Below are 17,903 nucleotides of genomic sequence, written 5' to 3' on the forward strand. Positions count from 1 at the left end.
ATTACTCAATTCATACCATATTTTCATTACTCTTTCTTTTTCTTTTTCTTTTCCTTCCCACTCTTCCTCCTTTCTCTTCCCTGCTTCCATTTCATTCACCTAGCCAAGCTCATATGCTCCTGTGAGGAAGGGGCAAACCAGCGTGGGCTTCTATCTCTATTTCCTTGGCCACAGAGTCTTTGTCTCTTTCCTGCTCATCACTATTCCATTTCTTTGCTGGACTTTGCTGGACACTCCTTCCAGGCCTTGCATAGCATGGGATGCTGGGATTGCAAGGGTTGCTCTCTATAGTTAAGACTTTTTCTTTGCACTTCATTTTTTTGATCATTTGGACTTTGTGTGTGTGCAATCAATTTCTCTTTATTGCTGAATTTAAGTTTTTTAAGGGTCTCTGTAGTTGTAAAGACATCATTGTCTTCAGTGTGTATGGATCACGTCTTTATTTACTGTTTTATTTATCTTCCTTGGTGCCTGACTGGTTTCTTTAGGCAAGATGAAGCTCTTCTCTGGATTAGTGAGCCACTGAATCTCAGAATCATGTAGCATCTGAATGAATTTTATGGTATTCTTGGAGACAATTTGCTGCTCTAAGTTCTGGATGAACTTGTCCTGGGTGTAGATAATTAGGAAGTGCTAGTGTATGCTTGTGTGGGGCTCAGCAGGATGAGAAATAGACATGCCCTGGGCTCTTTGTGCAGCTTTGCTGCTACCCATCTTCACTTTCTCGGTAGTCATGGCCTGTCTGGTCAGTGTTCTTCTCCACATTTTATTGGATCCTCTATAGTCACTCTTCGATATAGTCACCCTTCAAGAAATACAATATGAACTTCTTATTCAACTTGTCAAATAAAAAAATCTCATTAGGATTTTGACTTTGATTGCTTTGAATGTATCAGTTAATGAGAGGGATATTAACCATGTTGGATCATCAGAACAGATTCTAATAACAGGAGCTGGGGCTTTATTTTTTACTTATTTATTTTTAGGGAGGGGATGGAAGGGAAAAAGAGAAGGAGAGAAACATTAATGTGTGGTTGCCTCTCAATTGCCCACTAATGGAAACCTGGTCCACAACCCAGGCATGTGCCTTGACTGGGAATTGAACCAGTGACTGTTTGGTTCATAGGCCAGTGCTCAATCCACTGAGTCACAACAACCAGGGCTAGGAGCTGGGACTTTAAAGGATTATATGCGTGTGTGTGTGTGTGTGTGTGTGTGTGTAGAATGGTGGAGGACTTTCTTTATGCTGTTATTTCAATAGGAATTTTAGAGGGAAAAGTAGATTTACTCATTTAATCATCCATCTTGAACTAGAAGCTCTGATAACTTTTATGAGACAAAACCATTTAAAAAGGAATCAAGGCCGAATAAACCAATATAGTTTGGTTACATTCAAGTGTTAATATATTATAAACTCACTGAATACACACAGAAAGGTTGCCATAGTAACAGTAATTTTCATGAAATAATTTTAGATACTAGATTCTTGAGTGATGCCATGCTTTGTTGTTTGCTTTAAGATCTCTCTCTCTCTTTCTCTCTTATCTCCTTGGGGGATAACAAAAAAGAAAGGGACTTACACCTGACACAGTTCTTTGATTAAGAGCAACAGAAACCAGTTTTGACTCATTTAAGCAGAAATACATGTATTGGTAGGATCAAAGGACAGTTCACAGGGTTCACAGGAAACTCAGAAGAGGGCGGCTTCAGAGGGTTCAGGAACACGGAGCAGCTCTCAGAACCTGGAAGCAGTGACCGTGAGACAGCCTCTTCAGGGCAGCCAGAAGGATGAGTGCGGCTGCTGCCATTTTCAGTTTTGTGATCAAATTCTAGGAAGTTTCTGATCTGCCTGGTTTGAAAAATAATTCTGCACACACACACACTTTTTTTAAACAGAGAAATTCTCAAGGGGGTTTGCAACCTCTTTCAGATTATAAACCATAAACTGTAGGTGATACACTAGGGATGGCCATATAAGAAATGCCAATTTCAAATGCAGAAACATGTTATGCTTGAACAGTTGATTTCTCTGTGACGTTTCCTTAAAAATTGTTTTTCTCTGGGATTTTCTTTTTTTTTTTTTTTTTTAAAGATTTTATTTATTTATCTTTAGAGGGGAAAGGAAGGAGAGAGAGAGAGAACTGGCCTGCAACCCAGGCATGTGCCCTGACTGGGAATCGAACCGTGGTTGCTTGGTTCCCAGGCCCGCGCTCAATCCACTGAGCTACACCAGCCAGGGCTCTGGGATTTTCTTTCACCTTTCTTATATCTATCTCTTCCTACTGCCTTATATTGTTTTTCTATATTCCTGAATTTTTATTAGCGAATGTCACTCATGAGGGTGTTCTGCTTTCTTATGTTGTCCTCCAGGGACCTCTGTTGCGGCACCTCCTCTAGCCCTTCTTCTGTTCTAGGAAATGTCTAAAATGCTACACTTTTCTAGTTCCCACTTCTTCCCTTTCCTTCTGTTCTGTTTCCCTGGTGTCCTCCTTCCAAAACCAACTAAGTCTGAAAGCAAACGTTACTGTGTTATTGGTTAACAATGAGTTCATGTTAGTTTTGGAAGACTGCATTATTGTTCCCAATTCTTCAAACCACCCCTGTGTTCCGGCCTTTTGCCATATGACTTTGTGTTTCCTCTCACTAGATATGGAGTATATTTTCAGTCCTCCTGCTTTTGGGATAGGCCATATGATTTGCTTTGACCAATGGGATGTTAGTGAACATGGATATACCCACGTGTTTTGCCCTCTTGTACTTCTACATTGCCATGAACACATCCTGGGTTCTCCACTATTCCTAGAAGAGTGATGACATGTGGAGCAGAGCCACCCCAACCAACTCCTGCAGACTTATGTGAGAAAAAAATGCTTCCTGTTGCATGCCCCATAGTTTTAGGGTAATCATCTGTAAGGCTCTTTTGTGGCTTAATGGTATAGTTAACTGATACATTACTTTTCCAATAAGTGTATTTTTATTTAAACTGGTGTATTCTGGAAGCCTTGACTTACTCCTTGTACATATTTTGTATATTTTAGTGCAGAGCAGAGTGAAAATGCTGGGCAGACGGCGTCTCATAGGACCCCCTCAGTGTACACCAGGAGACAAATCCTGCTCTGTGTGTTGGTTTCCCACACTAAATTGTCAACATATTTGTTAGAAAAGTCAAGTAGATTCTGAAAAGCTTTTTACGATAGTGTAGTTATACAGAATTACCCTTGTTAAATACATTTTCATCGTAATTCTAGTATAGGTTAGAGTGTGGCTCTGGTTATTATAAGCTTGCCAGGGCTTTGATGGGTTCTTGAAACTCTGACTAATATGGTCTCCCACAGATTTCCAGTCAGAAGTCTTCCAGAAGGTAAGTCATCACTACTTTCCCGGAACTTACCCTGTCTATGAGATTGACTCTGAGTTCCTCCTTTTTTTGGTCTATAAAAATCAGTGTTTATGAAGAACCCCCTTATTTGTGGCAGCAGGCAGTATGTAGAAGAGTGCTCATCTGTCACACGTCTTTAAGGAGCTTATACTCTGAGAAGACAGCGTGAATTATATTCTTAAGTCTTTACTGGTTTTTATGCTTATAAAAACCCATACTTTTATAAAATAGTCAAACACTCAAATGAATGACATTGTAAGTAAATTTTTTCAGTAATCCTGTACCTAGAGATGACCACTCCTGCTTCCTTTGGCTTTTTTCTATGCACATACAAACATGTGCTTCTCCTTCCTCTTTTTTACAAAAATGGGATTACACCATAAATGCCATTTTCTAGTTTGCTTTTTTCTCCTAACAGTATGTTGCAGACCTCTTTTCTTATTAGTTGTTATTCTAGTTGTATTTTAGATTTCTTTGTAAAGTGCTTCTCTTTGAGGCAGAATTTTCTTCTCTTTCCTAGGATCATAGCCTATACCAACATAAATGGTTAGTTGCAACTTCTAAAAGCAGTAAAAACTTGGGAGCAAAACATTTAAGAAGGATTTTGGATAATCAAAGTTAATGCTAACAAGTCCAGGTGATAGAGATAGAAATTTACACTCTCTACTGAGAAGTGGGCCACTTTTTGTTTCTCTTTTACACACAGTTTTTATACCTTAATATAAACCCTTAGTAGAAGCCAGATGTTCGCAGGGAATGAACTGCTAGAAGCCTGGGTGATGACAGCAGCAGGAATGACAGGTGCCACTCTACCCTGAGGAAGGATTCAGAGAAAAAATGTAAAAAGACCCGAGGGTTTTAAAGAAAGAGAAGGAGCCCGAGTCTTTTAGAGGTAAAGGGTCAGCAGTTCTTCAAAAGTTCCTGCAGGCAGTTCCTGGAACACAGCCGATCTTCATAACGAAGGGCCTGAGCCACAGGAAAAATCTCATTATTACCTACTCTGTTAAAACAGCAAAATTGTTATGTAGTTTAGGAAAAGTTTCATTAAAGTGTGTAAAATCTAGAAATTAAATATTTAAAAGGCAAGCTCCAGTTAGATGAAGAAGTTAATTGGGCAGCTCCTCCTTTGCCTTTTGAGTAAATCGAGTTGTCCATTCTTTCTTTTTTTAAAAATATATTTGATTGATTATGCTATTATGGTTGTCCCATTTTTTCTCCCCTTTATTCCCCTCTACCCTGCACCCTTCTCCCACCAGCATCTCCCCACTTAGTTCATGTCCATGGGTCATACATGTAAGTTCTTTGGCTTCTCCATTTCCTAAGTACTATTCTTAACCTTCCCCTGTCTATTTTGTACCTACCAATTATGCTTCTTATTCCCTGTACTCTTTTTCCCTCATTCTCACCTGTCCATCCCCACTGATAACTGTACAGGTGATCTCCATTTCTGTGGTTTTGTTCCTGTTCTAGTTGTTTGCTTAGTTTGTTTTGTTTTGTTTTTAGGCCCAGTTGTTGAAAGTTGTGAGTTTGTTGTCATTTTACTTTATATTTTTGATGATTTTCTTTTTCTTAGATAAGTCCCTTTAACATTTCACATAATCAGGGCTTAGTGATGATTAATTCCTTTAACTTGACCTTATCTGGGAAGTGCTTTATCTGCCCTTCATTCTGAACGAGAGCTTTGCTGGATAGAGCAATCTTGGATGTAAATCCTTGCTTTTCATGACTTGGAATACTTCTTTCCAGCCCCTTCTTGCCTGCAAGGTTTCTTTTGAGATACATATGTACATGTATTTAATCTTCACTCAAGGACATATTTATTGATTTTAGAGAGAGAGAGAGGAAGGATGAGAGAGAGAGGGAGAGAGAGAGAGAGAAAGAGAAACACCAATCTGTGAGAGAAAAATTGATTAGTTGCCTCCTGGACATACTCCTACTGGGAACTGAACCCACGGCCTCTTGGTGTACTGGATGGCACCCCAACCAACTGAGCCACATGACTAGGGAGTCCGTCTGTTTTTGTATGAAGTCTCTTCACTGTTAAAACATGGTGACAAATGGATTTGGTGATGTCTTTAGGAATAGTGTCTTCTTATCATCCAATGACTGATGACTATACTCCTGTAGGAAGTCCGTTTCTCTAGGTTTGGTTTTGGCCTTGGCCTTAAACGCAGTATCCTTGGGCCTGGGTGGACTTCAGTTGTATAACTTTTGAACTTTCCTTAAAACCGTTTGATTCAAATCTTCCTTTATGCCTTACAGCAGTTTTATAATTTTCTCTCAATCTACATCCTCCACATCTCTTATTTATCTTAGAGGTTGTTCATTATATGTAAAGAGATCCTGTTGCTATTAAAGTGAGATTTTTATTTTTATTATCATAATTTTGGCTTATTGCTAATATATAGAAAAGCAGTAATTAATAGTATATAAAAAATAGAAATAACCAAAATTAGTTATTTTGTAATTACCCCTTAGTGATTGTTCTGTTAGTTTGGCAATCGATATCCTGAAGTTTTCAGATAGACATCAAATAATAATTCTTTCTCCTTTCTGATTGTTTCACTTGTTTCTTTTTATTGCCTTCTCCTCACCTCCATTTGCCAAAATCCTCAAAAGGCAATGTTAAATAATAGCTGTAATATTGGATATCCGTGTCTTGATTCTAAAACTTATGAGGGACTTGATTTTTCATTTTCTGTTTTTCAACTTAAGTAAAGAAAAATCACATAAATCCTTTTTTAGCCCTGACTGGTGTAACAGACTCAGTGGATTGTGCACTGGCCTGTGAACTGAAAGGTTGGTGGTTCAATTCTCAGTCATGGCACATGCTTGGGTTGTGGGCCAGGTCCCTGGTTGCGGGATGGGGGGTGCATGTGAGAAGTGCAGCTGTTTTTCTCTTGCACAAAAATGTTTCTCTCCCTGTCTGTCTCCTTCCCTTCCTATCTCTCTAAAATAAATAAATAAAATCTTTTAAAAATTCCATTTTTAGAAAGATAATTATAAGAACAGAAGTGCAATTCCTGCCTTTAATAACAGAAGTCAATTTATCAGTAAAGTGCTTGTTAGCTAGATTTTGAGGTTCAAGAAAAGTTTCGAAGCCAAATGCATTTTCTTTGATTGAACTATCTGTTCTCCAGCTTCTGACACCCAGGGAGAAGATAAGAATTTTTCTTGTACTAAAAATACTCTGTTAGCACCTTTTCTGTGCACACGATAAACTCTTAAAAAATTTCTGCCTCTAACACTTATTATGAAATATTGTTTAGATTAATTATAATATTTTATTTTTATTCACAAATAAGTTAAAATTTTTTGTATTATTTTAATAGTTGTTTTTATGAAGAAGCCTAATGAGTGGCTCTGATATTGTTCAATGTTGTAAAGGATTCACAGTAAACTTGTAAGACCTTTCTTAAAGGTGAATTGCAATCAACATTTATATTAAAACATACACCTGATTTCTTCTATGTCAGTAGATTAAGAAGAAAAGAAGTCTTGACAGTTTCATTCCCTGAAACATAAGCACAATGCAATAAGTAACAACAGGGTGAGATAATTACACGGTCGTGGATAATCCCAAATTGCAGTGTAAACCGAACTCACTAAGGCACTGTACAAAACAGATTTAATGAACTTATTTGGCACATATTATATTGAGAATTGGGCACGCACCTCTGAATCAGGTGCATGACCCACCTTCCTCAACCCTGTGCTCTTCCTGCCCTCTTCGCTACTGCCCTCCCACTTTGAAAAACCCAGTCCTGGAGGAGCCCACTCAGCCTAATCTCCCATTAATTAAATTCTTTGACTTTCTTCTTTTTCTTCACTTCCATTCACCCTCCCTAGCTGTAGGCTTGAAAGCAGTTATGGCCAATCACATTTAGCCATAAGGTTTTCAATTGGGAGAATAAAAGGACTAGAAGCTAGCCCTGGCTGGTGTGGCCCAGTGGATTGAGTACCAGCCTGCAAACCAAAGGGTTGCTTATTTGATTCCCAGCCCAGGTACATGCCTGGGTCGTGGGCCAGGTCCTCAGTGGTGGGTCTGTGAGAGGCAGCCATGCATTTTTATTTGTCTTGCTCTCTTTCTCCCTCCCTTCTCTCTCTGAAAGTAAATAAATAAAATCTTAAAAATAGAGAACTAGAGGATAGGCTGTTAGGCTGAGATTGTTTTACAGTGGACACAGGAAGTGTTGGTCAGAACAAGTTTAAAAATTGTCTCTTATTCTCCACTAGTGTTCTGTGAGACTCTTCCCAACTATGAGAAAAATATATATATATTTAAAGATTTTATTTATTTATTTTTAGAGAGAGGGGAGGGGACGGAGAAAGAGAGAGAGAAACATTATCGTGTGGTTGCCTCTCACTTGGCCCCCAGTGGGGACATGGCCCGCAACCCAGGCATGTGCCCTGACTGGGAATCAAACTGGTAACCCTTTGGTTTGCAGCCCATGCTTAATCCACCGAGCTACACCAGCCAGGGCCATAAAAATAAACAAACAAACAAATAAATATTTTAAACATGATCTGGGCTGTCCAAGGAGCTCCAAGTCACAGAAGGCTGGGAAGTGCATGATTCACCTTCCCATATAGCTTCTCCTCCGTCACTGAAACTCTTTTCACATACTAGTCTGGTTATTTTCTTTTACATTTGCACAAGGCATCTATGGCATGAGTCACAGTGATAAAGTCAACATGAAAATGTGCCAGATTGCAAAATAAATTTCCTTTCTTCCCCTAATGGCAGATTCAAAATTTTAAAATTGCAGTGATTTAGTAAGCTTAAGAGTATGATTTTTGAAGCCCCACACTTTTTTTGCTAATGTAAACTGCATTTTTATTATAAAAATTAACTTAAATTGTCATTTAACTCAGGCATTCTGAAGTTTAAAACAATTGCCCCTAGAGAGCTGTATGCTTCACATTGAAAATAAAAGGTGCAATTACACCAGAAATGGATGCAGAGAAGGGATTAAAAGCAAAGGCAGTGCATGTTGCTGTTAGTGTGTGTGTGCTATCTGTGTGGTTTGTGTGGCATGGGTTTGGTGGCATATATGCGTGTATGTGGTAGGAGTGTGGTGTATGTGTGTGTATTTATGGTATATTTTTGATGATGAATATGTGTGCGCTTTGATATGTGTGCATAGTGTATGATTTGTGGTGTATATTGTATGTTGTATGTGTTTATGTTGTGTGTGTGTTTTTTTTAGTATGTGTGTGCTGTTGGAGTATATGTAATGAATGTACTGTGTTTGGGTGTGTGTGTGTGTGTGTGTGTGTGTGTGTGTGTGTGTTATTCTGTAGGAAGCTGAGATCCAGAGCTTAGATTTGTAGTTTTAGAAGTATCTCTGCATTGAGATCAATTGATGCAGATTTTTCCAATGTTTCATCTCCCCAGAACTATTTGAAAGATGTTCTCTTGAGCTTCATGGTTTTTTAGAAAAAGATTTTATTTATTTTTAGAGAGAGGGGAAGGCAGGGTGAAAGAAAGGGAGAGAAACATTGATTGGTTGCCTCTTGTATGTGCCCTGGCTGGGGAGCAATCCTGCAACATATTTCCTGACTGGGGACCCAATAGGCAACCTTTTGCTCTGTGGAATGATGCCCAATCAACTGAGCCACACCAGTCAGGGGTCATGTTTGTTTGTTAGGAAGAAACTTCAAATATTATAAACTAGATTAAAATGAAAGGGATTGCTGAATTACTGTAATTTCAGCCAATACCAGTTTAATTTAGCAAATGAAGCCACTTGTATTCAGAGTTATTGTACATTTCGAGTTTTAAATGTACTCATCTTCTCTGTCTCTGACTTGTAAATCCATTCCCCCCGGTCAATTGCAACCACCTCTTTCTCTTCCAGAAGAGTGGTTGTGTGGGATGATGTGCCTCATTTTGGTATCTATTGCATTAACCCCGTGTCATCCTGTGGGAGAGAGTGTAGCTTAAAGGCGAAGAATGGGAGCTCTTGAGTCAGAATACTTTAGGTCCAAGGCTGGCTCCACCAACTGGGTAAGGGCTTAACCTTGATGAATTTACTTATCTGTGAAATGGGGTAATAGTGGTACTTAACTTGCAGGGTCGTTGGGATGCTTATATGAGATGGAAATGCAAACATAGTGCTTGAAACACAGGAAGTATTCAATGAACATGCACTTTGATGGTGGAGGGGATCTTGCATGGACATGGCTGTGCCTCTACAAGTGTAGAAAAGAAGGAGTGGAAGGTGTTAGTGGGTGAAGAGAACCTGACTTGCTGAGCTAAGTGGGAAGGACATGGCAGTCGCAGCTGCACTCGATGCAAAGTTTTCAAGATTTATTGTGAATTTATTCCATTTGTCCTGCCTGTACCAATTAAATCATGAGTGACCTCTCATCAGGGTAGCTTGATCTTTTGGTGGGGTTAGTGAGTGTCACTTAATTAATGCTTACTAGGTGTTTTGAAGGTGTCAGTGGTTCTAGGTCCAAAGTTAGGCAAAAGCCCCGTAAGCAAAAGTGCTCTCCCTCATGTGTTAAAACTCACCCTACCATCTGTTTCCTGCTCTGGAATAGGTAAGTGGCTCAGTAATGGAGCTGTACTCTGAGTGCACTAAAACCCTTCACAAAAAACCCTGGCACATTATATCACTAGCAGGCAGTTATTTGGCACATTTTTCAGATGAAATGTCACATTTTGTCCCTGCTATTTCTGAGGCTCTATTAGACATTAATGTCTGAGCGAAGTGTCCAGTAGGAGGCTCTGGATGCTGAAAGAGTGACTGGATGAGGGGTGTCTGCTGTGTTCACTAGCTTTTGCTTGTCCATCCTGTTTCCCTCTCCTGGTGTGAGGTATGCAAATTGTGGACTCACGGGGCCTGTAGGGGTGGGGAAACACCTACAGAAACTCAAAACCTCACACGGGTCTAGCACCGCAGCGCTGCCAAAGAGATTTGTGAAATGTGGAGCATCCAGCCAGCTGGAAAGGTGGCAGTGGGGACGAGTGTTGCCCCCACCATGTCAACATCTTCCCCTGCCTGCTGGCCTTCATGGTTAGTGCTGGCCTTTCAGATTGCTGCTGGGCTCCCTGGCTAGTGTGGCTCAGTGGACTGAGTGCTGGCCTGCAAACCAAAGGGCTGCTGGTTCAATTCCCAGCCAGGTCCCCAGTAGGGGGTGCACAAGAGATAACCACACATTGATGTTTCTCTCCCTCTCCTCTCTCCCTTCCTCTCTATCTAAAAATAAATAAATAAAATCTTACATAAAATACACTCTTCAAAAAGAAAAATGTTGGGGCTGGGCTTTTTGCTGAATGTCAAGAACTAGTGGTGAAGGGGCAGCCCTGCCAGGTTTCTATCAGAACTTACCTCTCTCCCTCTCTTTTTTCTCCTATCTTGTCTTTCTGACCTTAGTCTAGGCCCCACCTTTGGCGTCCTCACTTTCAGGCAATCCTCCGTGTTCATGACAAATCCCAATCACTCTTCCAAGGGTGTTCATATCTCTCCAGCAAAAGGATCATATTGATCCAACTATTTGGATCAATAGCTTCGCCCTTCTTCAAGGCTCTCCTCCAGGTAGCCTCAAACTGTTTTCTCCCTGTATTTTACTTTCTGTCTATCAGTTTTTCCAGGAGCATTTTCTTGGAGACCCTTTGGCCCCTTCTAGGTTTTCTGCCACTAAGCTTTGCAGCAGTCTTAGCTGTGCCTGTGATATTCTCCCTGTTTTCCTCCCCAAGTCAAACTCACTTTCTTATGCAGGTAGCTCCTGCTCTCTCACTTCTAACAACTCTTTGTCCACTTTTTGAAAGGAAAATGACAACTTTCTCTAGACCCTGCTTATTCACTTGTAACCAAATGTGCTTATGTCTTTGATAAATTAACCACTGATGAAATCAATATTTTAATAATGTTATTACGCAAATATAGTAAGTTCTGCCCCTTGAAATGTGCTTGAGGAAATATGAAGGATCATTATACAGAGTGGGACAAAAGTAGGTCTTCAGTTATTCATGTGGAAAATAATACAATAATTAAGAAATAATAGTACAAGAATAAACTTTGCTTCTCGTACTCACAACTGTAAACCTACCTTTTGCCCCACCCTGGATGAAGGCTTGTTTTCTAGAAGCTTCATCACATTAGAGGGACAATGTTAACACCCATGAATTAATGACAGAACAAAAAAAATGTATTAATTTTTATAGTCCACCTAGATTAAGAAATTGAGGTGGCTTACAATAAAAGATCACTCTGTAGAATGTTACAATAATAATAGATCAAGAGCCATGTAATAGAGGGATAATTATAAAGGAAACCCAATGTAAGGTGGGCTTGAGTACAACATTTATTTTTATTTACTATTTTTAAGTTGAATTTGTTGGGGTGACATTAGTTAATAAAATTATGTAGGTTTAAAGTGTATAATTCTATTGTATATCATCTATTGTGTTTTGTGTTCACCACCCCAAGTCAAGTCTTCTTCTATCACCATTTAGCCCCCCTTCACTCTCCTCCCCCACCTCCTTAAATACAAAATTTAGAATTGGACTTCCTGGAAGTTTAGAAAAAAGGTAAACTTGATGAATTATATAATTTCCATGTCTCATAAGAGGATACATATGAGTGTGTAAACACTGAATTTTTTGTCACTACATACTAAGAAGAACCCATTTGTTCATTTAGTTATTGTACACATACTATGTTTCATGTGTCTGAAGGTGTACAAGAAAAATTTTCTGCCCTTGTGAGGCTTATAGTTTAGTGGAGAGAGGGAAAGCCAAACAAGTTAGTAAACTGAGTAACATCAGTTGGTAATGAGGGCTCTGAAGGCAAATGAAGTGAACTGGTGGGATAGAGAGCACTGGGGAAGCAGACGGAAGGTCTCTCTGAGGAGGTGACATCTGAGTAGGTACCCGATGATAAGAGGGAGTGAGCCATGCAAAGAGAATTTTAGGAGAGGGAACAGCAAGCTCCAAGCCCCAGAGGTAGGAGAAAACGTGATATATTTGAGAAACAGAATTTCTCCAGTAATACTGGAGAAGACTTGCATGTACTTGGGAGGACAAAACCGTGGAGGGGTTGAGTGACTAGGGACTGGTAGGAGAAGCATGGAGAGAAGGTAGACTCGTATGGCTTTGTGGAGATCTGCAATTTTTTCCAAGTGATTGGGGAGCTGTTGGAAGTTTTGGGCAGGCAGTTTTTTCACCTTTTAAAATGCCTAATTATAGCCCTAGCTGGTGTGGCTTAGTGGTTTGAGTATTGACTTGCCAACCAAAAGATTGCCAGTTCGATTCTCAGTCAGGGCACATGCCTGGGTTGCAGGCCAGGTCCCTGGTTCAGGGTGTGTGAAAGGCAACTGATCAATGTATCTCTTGCATGTCAATGTTTCTCCCCCTCTTTTTCTCCCTCCATTCCCACTCTCTAAAAATAAATAAAATCTTAAAAAAACAAAATGTCTAATTATAATACTCATTAGCTACTATATGGAGAAAAGCAGGAGACAACAGTGAAAGCAGGGAGATTGGGGGGAGGCTATTGCAAAGGTCTGGGTGGCTGGTCCAGGAAGAAGCTGGTGGACGTGGTGTTAAGTGTTCAGACTGAAGCAGAATCAACAAGACTTGCTGGTTAACTGACTGAGGAAAATGAGGGAGAGGAATTGAAATTGCTGTAGGTTTTTGTCTTGAGTGAATGGGTGAGTGGCAACCCATCTCTTGAGATAGTGAAGACTGGGTAAAAGCTGGTTTGGAGAGTAAAACCAGGAGTTCCATTTTGGACATGTTCAATGTGAGGTACTTATGTTCAGTTGAGAATTGAAGTGGACGGCTGGATCCGTGAGTATGGAACACAGGGAAGTGATGCACATTTGGGCATCAGCAGCACACTCAGGCTGTGTCTATCACTGTTTCACAGGAGCACTTAACATAATGGACAAGGCTTTAAATTTTAAAAAATCTTTATTATATTTTTTCATTACCATTTAGTCCCTTTATTCCCCACTCCCCCCAGCAGTCACCACTCTGTTACCCATGTCCATGAGTCCTTTCTCCTTTTTGCTCAATCCTTCCACTCCCTAATGTCCTCCCACCCCCACTAGCTGTCATCTGTTCTCCATTCATGAGTCTGTCTCTGTTTTGCTTGTTAGTTCAATTTGTTCATTAGATTTTACACGTGAGTGAAATCATATGGCATTTGTCTTTCTCTGACTGGCTTATTTCATTTAACATATTGTTCTCCAGGTCCATCCATGCTGTTTCAAAGGGTAAAATTTCATTGTATATATGTCCCATAGTTGTTTTATCTACTCATCTATTGATGGACACTTGGGCTGCTTCCATATCTTGGTGATTGTAAATAATGCTGCAATGAACATAGAGGTGCTTATGTTCTTTTGAATTGGTGTTATGGGTCCCTTGGGATATATTACCAGAAGTGGGATTGCTGGGTCAAAAGGCAAATCCATTTTTAATTTTTTGAGGTGTCTCCATACTGCTTTCCACAGTGGCTGCACCAGTCTGCATTCCCATCAACAGCACAAAAGTGTTCCCCTTTCTCTACATCTTCACTAACATTTGTTTGTTGATTATTGATGATAGCCATTCTGACAGGTGTGAGATGGTATCTCATTGTCATTTTTATTTCTTTCTCTGATGATTAGTGAGGTGGAGCATCTTTTGATATGTCTATTTGCCAACTGTGTGTCCTCTTTGGAAAGTGTTTGTTCAGGTCCTTTGCCTATTTTTTGATTGGATTGTTTGATTTGGGGAGCTTGAGTTTAGTAAGTACTTTATAAATTTTGGATATTAACCCCTTATCAAATGTATCAGCAAATATGTTCTCCCATTCTGTGGGTGTTTTTTTTATTTTAAAGATTTTATTTATTTATTTTTGGAGAGGAAGGGAAGGAAAGAATGAGAGAAATATCATTGTATGGTTGCCTCTTGTGAGTCCCCTGCTGGAAACTGGCCTGCCACCCAGGCATGTGCCCTGACTGGGAATCAAACCACGATCGTGTGGTTTGCAGGCCCGCGTTCAATCCACTGAGCTACACCAGCCAGGGCCTTATTTGGAACAAAGTTTTCAATGGGGGTTAAGATAGAAACATTTTTCAAATGGCCAATTGGTGGCTATTTTAGTAATCTTATAAGTTCTCCAGAGAACTTATAAGGTATGTATATAAACAAACAAACACACAAATAGATAAGACTTATTATAAAGATTTGGGTCACATGGTTATGAAGGCTGATTCAATGGGACTAGTGCCTGGCTGTGGTGTGGGTGTGAGGAAAGGGCTATGAACAAATGAGGAAGGGACAATTCTGATGAAGGACGGGGTGGTGGTCAGGGGAGGATTCTCAAAAGAAGATAGACTAGCTTTTTGCTAGGGGAAGGAGGCAGAGGAATTGTGTGTAGAGAAGGACATGGAGGTATGGGAGGTCCTGAAGTGTCTAGACAAGAGTGAGAGATTCAGTGGGAGTTGCGTGTAGGGTGCACAGTAGAATGGGAGGAAACTGATACCAGTTGGGCCCAGTCAGTGAAGAACCTTGTATTTCTGTCTAAGGAACTTGGCTTCTCTTGTGTGGGCCAGTAGGTCTTCACCTTTAGTGGGCACAAAAATCACCTGGGGAACTCATTAAAAATAGGTATTCCTAGGACTCTTTTCCAAGGAGATGGATGCAATAGGACTAGGGCTTAGGAAGTGACAGCTTAATGAGCTCCCCAGATGATTCCAGTGCATCTGGTCTACATACCCCATCATTGCTATGGGCTATGAGGCTTTTAAGAACATGAGGTGACATGATATGATTTATTTTTTAGGAAGCTAATTCCGCCAACACTGTGGTAAACAGACTTACTTCACTGGCAGGGAAAACATACAGGAGGTTGCTGCAAGCATCCTGGTGAGAAATGATGGGAACTGAGGCTAAAGAGTTAGTAGACATGAAGAAAAGAGCTGACTCCAAGAGATCGAAGTTAGAATGCAAAGTTGACCTGAGCAGGAGAAGGGCTGAAAAGAATGAAGGTTGATTCTCTCTTGCTTGGAAGAATGAAGGGTGAATAATGGCTGACACTTGGAAACTATTTGTTGAATGAGTAAATGAATGAATGAATGAATGAATGAATGAATGAATAAACAGGACAAAAATTAGATGAAATGAAGTAAGAAAGGAAAATTTCACTTTAGATGTGTACATTTGAAGTCAATATGAGAACTACTGATCTAGAATTTGTGAGGAAACTTCACACAGGTTTGGAGATATGGATTTGGAAGTTGTTAGCATAGAGATAGTTTTTGAAGCAATCATAGAATCTGAGACCACTAAGCAAAAATGTGTATAACCTAAAGAGAAGAAAGCCAAGGATGCAAACCTTTTAGGGCATTTATAGGGCAAACAGGAAAACTTGCTGGCAAGTGGAAAGTGGTCAGAAAGAAGTTAGAGGATCAAGAGGTGGTATGCTTTGAAAAGTGTTGAAAATAAATGAGTTTCAGGAAGTATGTGTGCATGTGTGTGAGAGTGATTGTGTGTGTGTATTGAAGGGGTATATTGTGAGTATGTTGTCAATCTGAATGCTGAGATATATTCTACCAAAACTCTTTTTCCTGATAGTTTGCCAGTAGATTTACATCTCTCTTAAGGTTATTCCTGAATCATGATAGAAGAGCCAGGTCAACAGCATAAAGGAAGATAGTAATCTTCCTTTATGCTGTAGCTGGAGCCTGTACTTATTTCGAGTAAAAGGTGTTTTGACTTATTTATACATGAAATGAGCTAGGACATATTAACCCTTGTACTTGTAGCATTTGTGTATTTTTATAGCAGTTAGTTTAGAATTAGCCTCATTAGCCTTGTTTTGATTTCTACCCCAGGCAAGCACTTTTCAGATGGTTATGGGACATTATAATTGATACTTTTTCCTGTAAATTCTGTTCAGGATTGTTGCTTATTTGTATTTTTGGCCTTAGCAGTCTTTTGGATTGATATTTGTATGCTTCTTACATATTAAGGGTATTAACAACCCATTGTAAAATTTGTCATAATAATTTTTCCAAACAATCATCAGTGCAGTGGTAGAAGGGAAGTGCTAACAGTCTTTAAGCTGAGCAGGCTTAACATCAAACTCTGAGGATCAGCAGTTAGGCTACTTGGCCTCCAGCCCTTACCTTTTTGCCTACGTTTCTGGGAGATTCTCCAGCCAGGTCCAAGGCAGGTCCCCCTATAGAGTCAGTGCCCCTTGGAAACAAGAGGCACCTAGAAGTAAACTGAGGATGAGCTGGTGGATTGTATCAGCTGTGTGACTTAGCTCTCTTTCTTCTCCCACAGAACTTAGGCAGACATACCTGGAACTATTGTGGCTCCTGGGATATTGACTTTCCTTGCAGCTGAGCACCAGGAGAGTTGTTCTGATGGCCTGTCTAAAAGGAAGACATGCATATATTGGAGAAAATTGAGTCCTATTGTCCAACTGTATCAGTATAGACCATCTCTTATGAAGACTTCCTCCAAAGTGTTAAATTCAATGTTGGATAATTATTTTAAAAAAACCTCAAATCTGAGATCCACTGGGAGGGGGAAGGTAAGAGCTACTATTGTACAGTTTTTCAAATCTTATTTTCTAATAGTTTATTTTTGATATTTTATGTTTGTTGTACATTGACCTTTTTTCTAGTAAACATGATAAATTTACTTTTTTAAAAAAAACAAATTTTACTTATTTATTTTTTAGAGAGAGAGGAAGGGAGGGAGAAAGAAACATCAATGTGTGGTTGCCTCTCATGCACTCCCACTGAGGACCTGGCCCGCAAATCCAGGCATATGCCCTGACTGGGAATCAAACCAGTGACACTTTGGTTTGCAGGCTGATACTCAGTCCTCTGGGCCACACCAGCCAGAGCTAAATTTACTTTTTTTTAAAAATAGATTGTTTTCTCTGAGAGAAGTTTTCTTAGTATTAGTATTTCTTCTTTAATGGAACAATTCATCCATGGAATAAAACTGCATCTGGAGTTCCTTAGTCGAAAGACTTTATTTTTTGTCTTTAAACAATTTTTTATTTTTAATTACAATTGACAAATAATATTATATTAATTTAAGGTGTACATACCAGCGATTAGACATTATATAACTTACTAAGTGATCATCCCAATAAATCAGGTACCCATCTGACACCATACATAGTTATCATGCTGTTACTAATGACTATTTTCCCTATGCTGTACTTTATATCCCTGTGACTCTTCTGTAACTATCAATTTATATTTCTAAATCCCTTCACCTTTTTCAGCCATGACCCCAAATCCCTCCTATTAGGCAACTGTCAAAATGTTCTCTGTATCTTTGAGCCTGTTTCTGTTCTGTTTCTTTGTTTGTTTTATTTTTATATTTTAGCATTACTTTTTGGTAGATATGTACTTATTGCCCTCTTATTGTTCATAATTCTGATCTTTTTTCTCTTCTTCTTAAAGAAGACCCTTTCACATTTCATGTAGTATTGGTTTGGTGGTGATGAACTCCTTTAGCTTTTCTTGTCTGGGAAGCTCTTTGATTATAAATGAT

The 17,903-nt window shown here is 39.5% G+C and overlaps 1 protein-coding gene across 1 annotated transcript in view; it reads left to right on the forward strand.

Annotated features, from left to right (window-relative positions):
- The window catches only part of APTX (aprataxin), an 83,114-nt gene extending 66,336 nt beyond the window's left edge, over nucleotides 1–16,778 (forward strand). The window contains exon 11 of the mRNA XM_053656566.1: nucleotides 16,671–16,778. The gene's annotated coding sequence lies outside the window, so the exon portion shown is untranslated. The remainder of the gene's footprint in view (nucleotides 1–16,670) is intronic.
- Nucleotides 16,779–17,903: the final 1,125 nt, after the last annotated feature.

Source organism: Artibeus jamaicensis, unplaced genomic scaffold (assembly GCF_021234435.1).
Source record: "Artibeus jamaicensis isolate MK-2021 breed Jamaican fruit bat unplaced genomic scaffold, CSHL_Jam_final scaffold_1964, whole genome shotgun sequence".
Lineage (NCBI taxonomy): Eukaryota > Metazoa > Chordata > Mammalia > Chiroptera > Phyllostomidae > Artibeus > Artibeus jamaicensis.